At 42.4% G+C, this 13,929-nt stretch overlaps 1 protein-coding gene across 1 annotated transcript in view; it reads right to left on the bottom strand.

Annotated features, from left to right (window-relative positions):
* caskin1 (CASK interacting protein 1) overlaps positions 1–13,929 on the bottom strand; it is a 132,867-nt gene that overhangs the window by 48,579 nt on the left and 70,359 nt on the right. The gene's annotated exons all lie outside the window — the stretch shown is intronic.

The raw sequence follows: 13,929 nt of genomic DNA, 5'->3' as shown, positions 1-13,929 counted from the left end.
CATGAGTAATGACAGTGTGTTTATCTGCTCTAATGTTACAATGTCTAATTTATTACTAGCAGTAGAAACATCAACAACCCATAACATTACTCTGCAAGAACAATGCTGTTTACTTCTGTGTCTTCATCTTCTTCTTGGCCAGACTGATGATGTTTAGTTTGTGTCTGGGACCCGTTAGCTTTAGTTTAAGGTTTCTCATCTTAAAATGAGTCAGCTAAAGTCTGTATTAAAGAGGCAAATAGTATGTTTTCTCTGGTTTCCTGCCCAGAGCAGTGATAGTAGTTAGAGAGAGGTTAACCCACTGGTGTCTTTATAATACAACAGGCTATAATACTGTATGTAAAGGGTAGATGAGACACTACAGTGAGTGACTATCAGAAAAAGAGGAGGCTAGGTGGTTAGCATGTTAGCCTCAGTAGGAGATAAGACATGAAAAGGTCTGACGGCTGTCTGTCTTTGAAATCCAGCTTCCACTGTTGCTTGAGTTAAATCTGCATTTTCACTATAAACTGTATATGTGCCATGCAAAAGAGGCTTGTGTGTGTGTCTGAGTGGGTCTGTGTGAGTGTGGAGCAGCATACTAAAGAGTCCGGCACTCCCAGAGTGACCTGCTCCAGTTGATTCACTACAGATCAGCCATCACTCCTCTTCTCATCTGTCTCTCTGCTCTTCTTCTTCTCCTTGTTTTGACTTGCATCTTATTTTCCTCTCTGCTATTCCTCTGCTTCTTGCTCCACCTCTCCTTCTCTTAACCCTCTACTTTTCTTTTGTTATTGTTGCATCTCTCATATTTGACATAATATATTGTTCCAAACAAGTCGAAGCCAAGTCTGTGAAATTGAAAGCAGTTGCTGCTTCACGGTTTTTACATCTCTTTTCTTTTTGGAATACACTACTTTGGGCACAACATGACAACGATCTCCCGTTCCTTTGGAAAGCAGCAGTCATCGTGATGCCAGTCTTTCTCAGTCTGTATCATTAGGCAGCATCCACTCTTCACAGACTAGTTGATTCACTGTTCACTTAGAAGTCAGAGCTCCAGCGCAGCAAATCTCTCCTCATCTAGAGAATATTGAGGTGGCGAGGTACATGTAGGAGCTAGAGTCAGAGAGTGATAGTGAGAGAAGAATGAGCAGGATAAGGATGAGTAACGCCTGTTGTTGTAGACTGGTTGACCATGTGATCATCTGCTATGCACACTATGTACTGTGTATGTTAATCTGATTTAAGTGATTGTTGCACAGTGTTACAGTTATGTAATTTCATGTAGAGAAAATATCATATTTTTACAAGGGCTGCAGACCTGAGGGATGTGACAGGCCAGACACTGTGTCTTCACCACTGATACAAACACTGCTGGGAAACAATCGATTAGTATACAACCAATCCAGAATGAAACACTGTATTTAACATTTTCTGAAAATGTCTGTTTATATAACACTGTTGCAACTATTGTGTTGCTGTGTTGTTGTTTTACTTCTACTGCAGTAATTGAATAAATGTATGTATAGATTTTCCAGAACAAGACCAAAACACAGCAGACGGAGCAGCCTCCTTGTTAGGAGCTCAACATCTCACCACCCGCAGAGCAAACAGTGTTCAGATCACTGATCAACATCACTGAAACTCCTCAGTGCTGCTGCTGTAGTGTTGTTAACTATGTTACATCAGAGTCTCGTTGTGGGAGAGCTTCTCCCTCAATCTCCTGTCTGTTGTTGGTGTGAGGTAAATATGACTCTGCATCAGTGGTTTTGCATGAATTTCTCTCTAAAACAACTCTGTCTGGTAACGTTCTGTTATTATTTCATAGTGTGGTGAATGTGCAGATCACAACTTGTCCACCAGAGCGTTGTGGAGTTGTTGGATTGTGTATTTGATGAGGGAAACCAAGAAATCCCATTAGCCTTTGTAGCGTAGCTCTGAGCAGCTCGCGGCTCTGCTCCGCTGTTCTAAAAATAGCTTGCACCGACAATTAAAGGTAACGAACCTACTCCTAACTATTTGCCAAAATGTTGAACTATCCCTTTAAAAACCAGTTGTTCCCCAGTGGTTCAGTTTTTCAACTCCACATCAGTTCATGGTCCTGGTTCATGTCCAGTCCCCATAATTGAAATTAGACTTAAACTACTTCTTCATTTTCACCTTCTACTGCGTTTTGCTTTGCTTAGCAGTGAGCTGGTCTCACCAGATCACAATGTTAGGGGAATGAACCATCAAACCCATCGACCAATCAGCCACCTGTTTGCTCCTGAAGCTTTGGAGGGAGGTGTCAGAGAGTCTGGATCAGTGTGTTTTGGCTGAGGGGAGAGTGAGGAGGCAACCAGAGGGCAGAAACTGAAACTGGTGTGGAGAGTGGCAACAATCTGACAGTATGGACTCTTTTTTGAACTACCTGTGGGTTTTATAAAGATCCTGCAGATCGTCCTGTGTTATTTTACCACCTGCAGTACATTTCCCCGTCTGACCCTGAGAGATTAAAACCAGCCAATAAAAGAGCGACTCAATAAAAGAAGGATAAAACGTTGACATCAGGGTCCTCTCAAACTGTTCTGAAAGTTTCCTGAGACAAACAAGTTGCCGCTGACTTTTCTTTTAGATCACGTCAGCATTTATCTCAAACATCTCTTTATTGTCTGGTGTGGTTCCCCCGGTTCTTGTATGACTCTGCTGTTGTGTTATGTTCTGCCATTAATCACTGCACAGCCAGGAGAGAAGTGTTCTCACTGTCGTTGAGCAGGGTCAGACTATTGTGTATGTGGCTGTGTCCCTTCCCGTTGATGTTTATGTCAAGTCAAAGCATTTCAAAAGAGCAGCGCTCTTCTGGAGAGTCAAGTGACCACAGTTGGCTGGGACGCTCTACGTGAGAACTGACACCTTTAATCCAAAAGTCAGGGAGCAAATGTATCTTGTGCACAGTTCACACCACAGATTACAGGAACATCTGTGATGTGTTTGGCTGCAGCCTCTGCAAGACATCTAAGAGACGTGCCTCTGTCTATTTATAGATAAGCCTTCAGTGAACCCTGTCTGGAGGTAAACATGCTTCACTGCTACACCTCTGCTGCTTGCATTCTAATAGAAAGCACTCTTATGAAATTGCCATGCTTAGTTTCACTTAATATTGATAACTATACCTAATGACAATTACTATTAATCCCCATTGTTATACCCTAATTCAAAGTGTATTCATATTTACATGTAATAAGAATAAATGTAAAATAAAAACACACTTACAGGCCTGACTACAAACATTTGAATAAAATATCAAGCGAAGGCGTCGGTGTCATGACTCCATCATCTCACTACTGGTCTGCTTCCCCTCACATTCCCACCCAGGGTTAAACAAGGATATGGTTACACAATGCTGCACTAGGCTGAATAAAACAGCACTCTCGCACACACACACACACACACACACACACACACACACACACACACACACACACACACACACACACACACACACACACACACACACACACACACACACACACACACACACACCGTGTACGTGTGTGTGTGCAGCTCTGAGTGTGTCAGTGGGGTACATGTATGGGGGGATGAGGAGGGAAGCCCTTGCTTTTGCCAAGTAGTAAAACCCGCCATACAATATTTATACCTCCCTCCTCTTCCTCTCCTCCACAAATCCACCTCTCTTTCTCTCTCTCTCCATCCATCTCCCTCCAGATCTGTTGCTTTCCTCTCCTCCCTCTTTCTTCCTCTCCTGTCTCCTCTCATGTTCTCCTCCATAAATCCATCCCTCTTCTTCCCGTCTGCTGCATCAGAGTCCTCGGGCTGCTCCCTCGCTGCGTTCTGCTCGTCTCTCTTGAGTTTTCTCCTCTCTTGTGTTGTAGTGGTGTGGATATGCACATTAACATTTACTGTGTAGAACCACTTCCGTGCTGGTGGGTTTTCCAAAGCTCTGTAAACCTTTTTAAAAACAGCCCAGTCTGTCCTGCAGAGCAGCGCTGCAGCCAATCAGGTTACAATCTTCAGAGTAATCATGTCTCAGCTCTCCCTCTGTAAGTTATCTGCCCTATTTTCTCTCTGAGGAACAGGCCGAGGCCATGGTCGCTCTTTGGCGTCTTCAATCTCACTCTCTGGCTGATTACAGACACAGCTGTAGAGTCAGATGATAACGCTCTCTGTCACTGGATGACACTTTGTTTGTGGGGGGGGGCACTATTGTTTTTCTCTTATTTCCTAGCTGGTGTGAATCCTTCTCTTCATGTTTATGCACTATAGCCAGTTGGATGCTAACTTAACACCAATCTCCCCTTTGCTGTCTCGGTCCACCTTTCTAAGAATCTGAGCTTTACTGTTTGACCCTTAGAATTGAGGTGGCCTCACGCACTTATGTTGTGTTGATGACTCTTCTGTTCTCCTCGGCCGAGCCTAAATAAACTCCTTCAGCAGAAGACATTACAGGACTCTGGTACTTCTTCTTCTTCATCGGCATCACCACTAATTCCTCTCTAACAGTCCCCAGCTAAATGATGGAGAGTTGGTTGAAATGGACCCTTATAGATCTAACTTCAAACTATTGTTAAACATCTGCATTACTTACAAGAAGTCTACACAATTAGAGAATGTAGTAAGAATTATTATTTTGGTTTGATTTATTTTGTTATATCTCCTATGGTACCACAACAATAGGGCATGGAATTGTGGACAAAACACATTGACATTGTGCTGCCTATGCAATATCAAGGTAGTTTCCAACCATGAAATAATGCCATAGGCCTACAATACCACAACTAATCATGTGTAGGCTACACTCCCTCGCTAAGCTAACCAACTGTAGCATTTACAGGCATAATAAAGGTACAACTCCTGATGTGTTCCTTTAAAACACTTGTAGATTTGTGCACACTGTGTAACTACAAATGATGTGACATTTATAAAACCACACACACACACACACACACACACACACACACACACACACACACACACACACACACACACACACACACACACACACACACACACACACATACACACACACATACACACACACAGAACTCTGACTGCCTTGATAGTCTGCATTGTCACACACGCGCACAGTCTTTTCATGCTGTTTTGTTGCTGCACAATCACCCTGTAAACAAGCCTTACACCGGTGGTGCTCTTCACCTGTCTCTCTCTCTCTCTCTCTCTCTCTCTCTCTCTCTCTCTCACACACACACACACACACACACACACACACACACACACACACACACACACACACACACATGCTTTGACCTATTTTGAGTAATGAGAGGGTTTTGTGCCTTCTAGCTCTTCTCCAAATCACAATACACACTGCTGCAACAATCACACGCTGGACAAGGAGGGAAGAAAGACGGTCTATCACTCTTCTCCCCCATCTGCTGGTGTGCAGAACAGATAAGCCTCTTCTGTGACAAACATGTCAACCTGCCTGTGTGTGTGTGTGTGTGTGTGTGTGTGTGTGTGTGTGTGTGTGTGTGTGTGTGTGTGTGTGTGTGTGTGTGTGTGTGTGTGTGTGTGTGTGTGTGTGTGTGTGTGTGTGTGTGTGTGTGTGTGTGTGTGTGTAGTCAGTTCCTAGCACATATATCACATTGTTGTTTTCTATTCAGTGTGTGTCGTTCTTCCTGTACATAACATGCCGGATGTGTGTTATGTTACTGTAGAAATGCTGTTAGTCAAATACTGTATCATGACGACCTTTACTCATATTACAGTAACATGATTATTGATGATGATGATGATGATGATGATGATGAGGATGATGATGATGATGATGATGATGATGATGATGATAGATGTTTATTTCTTTTCAGTTAACCTATGTTTAACAATGGTGATAATCTGGTTTCGACCCAAAACAGTCACTATATTTTGTTCTTTCATGACTGTGACCTTGTGCTGATATTATTGAATCATATTTCCGAGGACGGTGTTAAGACGTCTGCATTTTGAGAACATGGAGACTGCCAGCCTATATTGGGCCTCTGGATTAAGAATGTTTTTGTTGGCTGAGCTGACAGGTGAGTGAGCTCACACTGTCACTTCTCTCCACATACACACACACACTGATTAGGTCGCAACCAAGTTTTACAGCACTGGGGTAAACAGGGGGTCACATCCATAAAGTGGTTCAGTCCTCACTCCAGCTGACCTGGGGGACGGGAGTGTCCTGCTGAAGTTTGAGAAAATTCAATCTCAAAGAACAAAAGCTGAGCCACTATATCGTACAAACTGATTGAATTGACCAAATTAAATGAAGTTAAAGGGATAGTTCAGCATTTTGTCAAATTGGCCCATTGCCATAATCCCTATAGTCATAGCAGTAGGTTCATTACCTTTAATTGTCGGTGCAAGCTATTTTTAGAATGGTGGAGCAGAGCCGTGAGCTGCTCAGAGCTACGCTACGGAGGCTAATGGGATTTCTTGGTTTCCCTCATCAAACTCATCAAATACACAATCCAACAACTCCACAACGCTCTGGTGGACAAGTTGTGACCTGCACATTCACCACACTATGAGATAATAACGGAATGTTACGAGGCCGAGTTGTTTTTGAGGCAAATGCAGAGACTGCTTGCCGAAAAACCGCCCCGTTTTGGAGTTGTTGGATTGTGAATTTGATGAGTTTGATGAGGGAAATCAAGAAATTCCATTAGCCTCTTTAGCGTAGCTCTGAGCAGCTCACGGCTCTGCTCCGTCATTCTAAAAATAGCTTGCCCCGACAATTAAAGGTAACAAACCTACTGCTATGACTATAGGGATTATGGCAATGGGCCAATTTGCCAAAACTGTTGAACTATCCCTTTAAAACAGATTTGAAAAGAAGCTTAAATCTATTTTGCTGTGTCCAAGAAGGAGACATATGGAAGCAGATGTAGGTCTAGTTTTCATTGATCTATAACTTACCTATACCTTCTGATGACTGTCACTATTTTTGATCATGTTTCCTTGTGAGCCACCAGAGTTAAGAAACATCAGCACAGGTTTATTTCAGTTCAAAAATATTTTTTCGGGGCTTTCTCTGCTGCTACTGTATGAATATGTAAATACAAAATGTACGTCTGGTTCCAAATATATACTGTTTGCCTCCGTGTGTTTATTTTGAGAGGAAGTACAAAAAGATTTTCTGCCTGCATTTTCATATCGGGAACCACTATACTTGAGCGAGTGCACACACACACACACAGACTCACATACGGGTGGTGCTTTGTAATTTGTACATCAAGAGGCCATGGAGCACAGAGAGAGGGAGGAACTAGGGCTGAAAGTTCTGTTTCTAACCATGAAAACACACACAACACACGCGACACACAGTGCTGTCCGTGGTTCTGAAACAACAGCTTAACGGCCACATGTATCTCAGCCAGTTAGGTTAGGCTTTCTTTACAGTGGGTAGCACTGTTGCAAAATGTCTGTGTTCCACTCTGGTGCCTTTCTGGGTGCAGTTTGCATGTTCTCCCTGTGGCTTTGTGGGTTCTCTGTGTTCTCCAGCTTCCTCCCACAGTCCACAGACACACACACTAGGTGGACTGGAGACTCTAAATCCGGGGTGTCAAACTCAGTTTGGTTCAGAGGCAACAAACAGTGCGATTTGACGTCAAGTGGGCCGGACCAGTAAAATAATACCATGATAACCTATGAATAAAATTTTTTTTCTTCTTTTTATTAGTAAATTATCAACAATATTATGCCTCTTCTGTCTTCTATGTAATTTTCACACTTGGCGGATTCATCCTGAGGGCCGGATTGGACCCTCTGGTGGGCCGGTTTTGGCCCTCTGTATGTCGGCCCTGTGACAGACTGGTGACCTCTCCAGGGTCCCTCGCCCTACGACAGCTGAGACTGGCCCAAGTCCCCTAAACACTGCTACTGTACATACAAAGAGTGGGTGGATGATAGGGGTGGGAGAAAAAATCAATTCACATAAATATCACGATATCTTTTTTGACAATTTTCAAATTTTTTTTTTTCTTCAAAAATCTTTTTTTTTTTTTGTGAAAAAAAAAAATTCTTTTGATTTTTTTTTTTTGGAAACATTTTTTTGAATTTTTTTTTTGAATTTTTTAAAATATTGTGCAATGTGCATTTGTTAGCCTTTTTTACATACAGAGAGCACAGGTTTTGAAAAAGGTTTAAGTTCACTTTATAATGGAGTATGTTAATTTATAGGCTCCTACAGTATTTGTGTGCAGATAAATGTTAAAAATGCAGACTAAAAACCGAGAGAATTGGCAATATCATAGAATCGCAATTTAAATCGAATCGCCATCCAAAAAATCGTAGAAGAATCGAATCGGGAGAAAAGCATATCATCCCAGCCCTAGTGGATGATTTGCACGACTTGTATTAACGGTAAATTAAATTTGATATTGGACAGAATGTATGTAGTCTTCAGATTTTGCATCTGATCTAATGGCGGATCGTCCCAGATTCTTTTCCTGCAGGATGGGACACAAACTAAACCCTGCACACAGCACAGTACACATGTGGAGCTCTCTTGCGTCTCTAGAGTCCTCGACGTCCTCACTGGGAATCTCCTTGTCAGGGATTATTAAGAGAAAACTTCATCCTCTTCTACACTCTAAGTGCTTTGTTGTCACATCTCCAGTCTCCTGTGACGTCCTTACATACTGTATATGTTTGACAAAGCTTCTCTCTTTGGGTTCCTGTCCTTTCTATATATCACTCCCCCCATCACCACTCTCTTCCCTTCTCTTCTACCTACAGTACCACTGATTTCTAACTACAGTAACCTCCAAATGATGACCAGCTTTTATTGGCTCCCTGCTGGTGTTAATGACGGTGCAAAACCAGTTGATTGACACCACTTAGGAGATGATGTTTCCTGCACACGAGCGTCTGTGCTGAAAAATCCCAATTAAGATCATCTTCTGAAGAGTGAGTTCATTAGGAGCCAGCGAGAGACTGCCAGGACCAGTGAAAGAATCATAAATGAATTCTCTGGAGCAGACCCGTTTACAGTGTGTGCTCATTATAGATCAGCACTTAACATGATACATTTCTATCGCAAACAACAGTCGTGACTTGTTGGTGCAGCAGCCATGTGTGCAGCAGCAGCCTACATGACGCACTTAATACTGGGAGAGGAATTAAGGGGCAAAGAGGCAATAACAGTAAACACGCTAATTAGATTACACTGTTCACTTTGACTCAGAGTGGGAAAGCGGCTCTGTGAGGATTACTTTTGATGTTTATCTTTACACAAACCACTTTATTCGGCACAGTTTGCAGTCTTTTAGCTCAGTTTAATTTATTCTCACAAGGGCTGGAGCTGACAAGACCGGTGGGTGGAGGAAGTTGCGTTTCTGTTTCGTTGTGCAGCCAACATCCATGGATCATGGATGAACAGACACTGCAGGAGAAAGTGAAGATGGCCACCAGGAACAGCTTCAGAGCTCGTCTGTGTTTTGAAGACGGCTGGGGGTGACCAAATGTCCTTAACTGCCCGGACATGTGAATATCAGTTTGTGAATATGTTTGGTTTTCATTGTTTTCACAGGACCGCTAAGCATGTTCTTAAACTGATGGTGCTTTGCACAGCTTACTACAGTATTTTGTAGGGCTGCAACAATGAATCGAACAATAATCGATGATTAAATTAATCGTCAACTATTTTGATAATTGAAAAATCGGTTTGGGTAAAGAAAAAAAAAGTCAAAATTCTCTGATTCCAGCTTCTTAAATGTGAATATTTCCGGTTTCTTTGTTACTTTATGACAATAAACTGAGTATGTCTTTGGTTTGTGGACAAAAGACATTTGAGGACGTCATCTGGTGGTTTGGGAAACACTGATTGACATTTTTCAACATTTTTAACATTTTATTGACCAAACAACTAAACGATTAATCACTGAAATAATCGACAGATTCATCGATAATGAAAATAATCGTTAGTTGCAGCCCTTGTATTTAGTTGTGTGTGAGCAGACATCAGGGCAACATTACCTCTCATTACAACCTGTTGAAGTGTGGGCCTCGATAGCTCACTTGGTACAGTATATTGCGCACAATGGAGTTTGATTTTTAACTGCAGTGGCACAGGTTAGAGATCTGTTGGACTATTCTTATGTTGATATATAAATATGGCATCTTTCATGTATCCTTTAAAGGGATAGTTCAACATTTTGGCAAATTGGCCCATTGCCATAATCCCTATAGTCATAGCAGTAGGTTCATTACCTTTAATTGTCGGTGAAAGCTATTTTTAGAACGGCGGAGCAGAGCCGTGAGCTGCTCAGAGCTACGCTACGGAGGCTCATGGGATTTCTTGGTTTCCCTCATCAAACTCATCAAACTCATCCCATAACACTCTAAAACAACTCTGTCTGGTAACGTTGTGTTATTATCTCATAGCGTGGTGAATGTGCAGGTCACAACTTGTCCACCAGAGTGTTTTGGAGTTGTTGGATTGTGTATTTGATGAGTTTGAAGAGGTTTTTGCTCCTCAACAGAGCAGCAGCACACCAGACCTGACTCATTTCAATCAACCGACCTCAGGCTTCAGACAGCTGATTGGTCAAACTGTGTGCTCCTGATTGGTTGGAACAAAAACCTGCATCCTCAGCGGCCCTTTGGGGAATGAGTTGCCCATCCCTGATGTCAGAGAGTGATATTTTGGCGATGAGCCAGGGAAATCACTCACCCGCCCTTCACAACTCCAGCCTCAGCCAATGGCATCCCTTCAAAAATGGTACCATATAGGCAAGATGGCGGCTGTATACATCCACCTCCTCAGCACTCTTCGGTCAAGTCGTATTGCCCGTCGCCCCCTCGGCTGTGGATTATAAACCTGGACCCACGCCGGATTATTGGTGCTACCAAAGATAAGATGGCTAGACAAGCTGCGCCAATAATATGAAATGGTACACTTGCTGTCTCCTAAGTGGACGTGGTCAACACCCCCACATCGTGTTGTGAACATGTGTGTGGATTTATAAAAGTTGTCAGTAGAGGAAAGTGAGCTATATATATTTTCTTATCATGAGGTCCAAAAATTTACACAGCTCCCTTCCCATGGACCAGTCTACCACCCAGTCCTCCCATCAAGCTGGCCAGCTCTCCCTGCCCCCGCCCCCCCCCCCCTCCCTCACCAGAGGCTGCCTTCATCAACTCCTGCTAACATTTCCATATTTCGCACATTCTGTGACATAAACTGTAAACTGTTTTCTTGTCTGTAACAACATCTATTGCACGTCTGTCCGTCCTGGGTGAGGGATCCCTCCTCTGTTGCTCACCCTGAGGTTTCTCCGATTTTTCCCTGTTAAAAGGGTTTTCTATGGAGTTTTTCCTCAGTGGATGTGAGGGTCTAAGGACAGAGGATGTTGTTATGATGCCATGTAAAGCCCTTTGAGACAAACTGCTTGTAAAAACAGGCTATACAAATAAAATTGCCTTGCCTTGTCTTGCTTAGCTAACATCATACTGTATGAGCCAAATACTTTTTGTTGAGGGAAAGGGGTCACTTGGGGGGGTTTTACAGACTAAGTTGACCTGAACTTTCTGTTGAACTGCTTTTGTTGCTACAGTAATGCTGTGTGACCTTTTGAACAGTCACTGTGCCACATCATGTGTCTTGCTTGTCTCCTCTCAAGCTTTGACTGCAGAGTCACAAGTTGCTGAACTGTGTATCCTTGTGGGGGATTAACCCGTCTCGAACTTTAAAGTTCAAATTGGTTGGAAGGGGCTCCAACAGCATCCCTAGACATCACAGGTAATCCACTACATGTAACTCTCAATGTCCCACCGCATTACGGCTGCACAAGAATTCTCAAAGCTGGTATTGCATGTGTGGCCTCTCACTCACTGCTCCTACAATTTACTTTAAATGGTCTTCAAAATCAACATTAAATGACACATTTAAGTATTTCATTTGTTTATGTCACATTTCCTCTATAGTCTGTAAAACAAGCTGATGAATTGCCCCTCCTCTAATAAGCACCATGAAATAAAGGCATAGAATACAGAGAACACTGTGTGCTGCACAGAGTAATTAGAATAAATGCAGGACCACCACAAATTATTTGTGGACCATAAATCAGCTGCATTGTGCTGAAATGCAAACATTGTTGACAAAGCAGCTCTTAACTATTACAGGAGGAGCAGCCTGCTCAGCCTCAACACCTCCACTGGAGCAAAAAAAAAAAAAAAAAAAAAGGAGCAAAAAAACACGTTTTGACAAGAGAGACTTAATTTAGATCCTGAACATTAGATCAAGCTGTAAAGTAAGTCTCTTCTCCAAGGTTATAGAGTCTGATCATAAAGGAGCTATGGGACTTTAGAGAATCAGTGGAGCTGAACGCCACTGGTTGGTTTAACTCAGACGCAATTAACTACAACTATAATACCCCCTGATTCACACAGTAATGAACCACCATCAGGATAGACAATGTGTGGACCAGGGAGCAGGTGAAGAAGTGTGATCATTTATTTCTCACTTTGTTGTGGTTATTTAAAGCACAGCAATAATGATAAAACACTCAGATGTCAGCCTCTTCCACCTCTGCATGTCTGCTCTTCTTTCTCACCTCCAGTCATTTAATCCAACTCAAGCATCAGAGCAAATACAAAACGACTTAGTGGTGACTCTGTATTATTGTTTGTGTAGAAACAGTATTTCAGATTTCATGCTCTTATTTTTAAAGTCATCATCAGTCTGATTTGCACCGTTCTTCAAATGCAGTGGAAACATGGACGGGAACGCTCCAGTGGGACGGAGGCCGCTGTATATTCACTGCAAAAACTCAAAGTCTTTCCAAGAATATTTGTCTTATTTCTTGTCAAAATGTCTCAATTTTAGTCAAAACTAACCTCTTTCCACTTAAAATAAGACTCATCACCTAAAAATTAACTTGTTTTTAGATATTTTTTACTTGTTTCAAACTAATTTTCAATTGAAATAAGTAGAAAAATCTGCCAGTGAAAGCAAGTTTTTTGTGCTTGTAATAAGAAAGAAAAACTTGCTCCACTGTCAGATTTTTCTACTTATTTCAAGTGAAAATATGCTTGAAAAAAGTAAAAAAAAAAAAAGTGTCTAAAAACAAGCTACTTTTTAATGTGATAAGTCTTATTTTAAGTTGAATGAGATTTGTTTTGACTAGAAATGACATTTTGACTAGAAATAAGACAAATATTCTTGGTAAGATTTTGAGTTTTTGCAGTGTTCACATCATCACACCACTCAGTGAGGAACAGTGAGGGTCACTGAGGGGGCCACCAATGAGTTTCTACCCGGGGCCCCTCGGAGGTTAATCTGTCCATAACCTTAAACCTGCTGACTGTCTCTCATACAGATCACAAGGGCGTGGGCCCCCGTTCTCCATCTGACGTTTAGAATATCATTGTTTTACCAGTTTAAAACAGTGACTCACAAACCACTGCTCACACAGACACACACACGCAGCGCTTAATGACAAATGGGATGCAAGAGGTCACAGCGAGACATGTATGTAACAACTAATATCATTAAATCATACCATTAGTGTTCCCCGCTGTGTTTCACAATTCACACACACACACACACACACACACACACACACACACACACACACACACACACACACACACACACACACACACACACACACACACACACACACACACACTCAGCATACAAGCTTGAACTTTAGCTGATGGTATCTGGGCTAATCCTTCAGCTTTTAATACTATGGAGGCAGAAGTAAAACTACCATTATAATACAGCTTTTATATGAATGGGAGCAGGAGGAGGGTGGGAGGGGAAATGAAAGCGGGAGGATGTTGAAAAGGCGAGGGAGGAGGAGGAGGAGGAGGAGGAGGAGGAGGAGGAGGAGGAGGAGGAGGAGGGGGAGGGGGAGGGGGAGAGAGAGCGAGGACAGCGGGGGGAAAAGAGAAAGTGAGGGTGAGGAAAAGATGGGACCAGAGAGATGTGGATGACCT

This window comes from Trachurus trachurus (assembly GCF_905171665.1).
Source record: "Trachurus trachurus genome assembly, chromosome: 8".
Taxonomy (NCBI): Eukaryota; Metazoa; Chordata; class Actinopteri; order Carangiformes; family Carangidae; genus Trachurus; species Trachurus trachurus.
This window is presented reverse-complemented; position numbering and strand designations above follow the sequence as displayed.